The sequence below is a fragment of the Rhinoraja longicauda genome, chromosome 14, assembly GCF_053455715.1.
Source record: "Rhinoraja longicauda isolate Sanriku21f chromosome 14, sRhiLon1.1, whole genome shotgun sequence".
Taxonomy (NCBI): domain Eukaryota; kingdom Metazoa; phylum Chordata; class Chondrichthyes; order Rajiformes; family Arhynchobatidae; genus Rhinoraja; species Rhinoraja longicauda.
The window spans coordinates 32,826,475-32,827,564 of NC_135966.1; positions in this window are offsets into that span (position 1 = coordinate 32,826,475).

Sequence of the window (1,090 nt, forward strand, 5' to 3'; positions counted from 1 at the left end):
GCACCCTGCGCGATGCCGTCATCACCCCCTGCTGCGTCCCCTGCGCGGCGACGTCATCAGTCCGCCCAGCTCTCGGCGTTGGGCATGGGCGTGGATCAGGCCCTTCGACCCGCAGCCTGTCTGCTGTACACAATGCCAAGTTACACAATTAAAACCATCGGAGCAGGCCCTTCGGCCCGCAATGTCCGTGCTGTACACAATGCCAATTAAACTAACGTCCATTGCTTGTAATTAATCCATAGGAAACATAGCAAATAGGTGCAGGAGGAGGCCATTCGGCCCTTCGAGCTATTCATTGTGATCATGGCTGATCGTCCCCAATCAATAACCCGTGCCTGCCTTCTCCCAATATCCCTTGATTCCACTAGCCCCCGGAGCTCTATCTAACTCTATCTTAAATCCATCCAATGAATTGGCTTCCACTGCCCTCTGTGGCAGAGAATTTCACAAATTCTCAACTCTCTGGGTGAAAAGGTTCCTTCTCACCTCAGTTTCAAATGGCCTCCCCTTTATTCTAAGACTGTGGCCCCTGGTTCTGGACTCGCCCGACATTGGGAAAATTTTGCCTGCATTTAGCTTGTCCGGTCATTTTATACTTTTATATGTTTCTATAAGATCCCCCTCTCATCCTTCTAAACTCCAGTGAATACAAGCCTAGTCTTTTCAATCTTTCCTCATATGACAGTTCCGTCATCCCAGGGATCAATCTCGTGAACCTACGCTGCACTGCCTCAACTACAAGGATGTCCTGCCTCAAATTAGGAGACCAAAACTGTACACAATACTCCAGATATGGTCTTACCTTCAAGGGCCGGAATAGGCCCTTCAACCCATAATCTTTGTGCAAATTAAACTAATCTCTCTGTTTGTCATTCACCCACATGCACTGGCCCTTCGGCCCACAATCACTGTGCTATGCACAATGCCAAGTTAAACTGATCTCCTCTGCCTGCATATGATCCAGGGCCTGTTTTCACACTGTATCTCTAAAGTAATGTCAAAGAATTTTACTGGACTTTATCACCGCGCTAACCGTTATTCCCTTTATACTAAATCTGTACACTATGGATGGATTGATTGTAACCATATA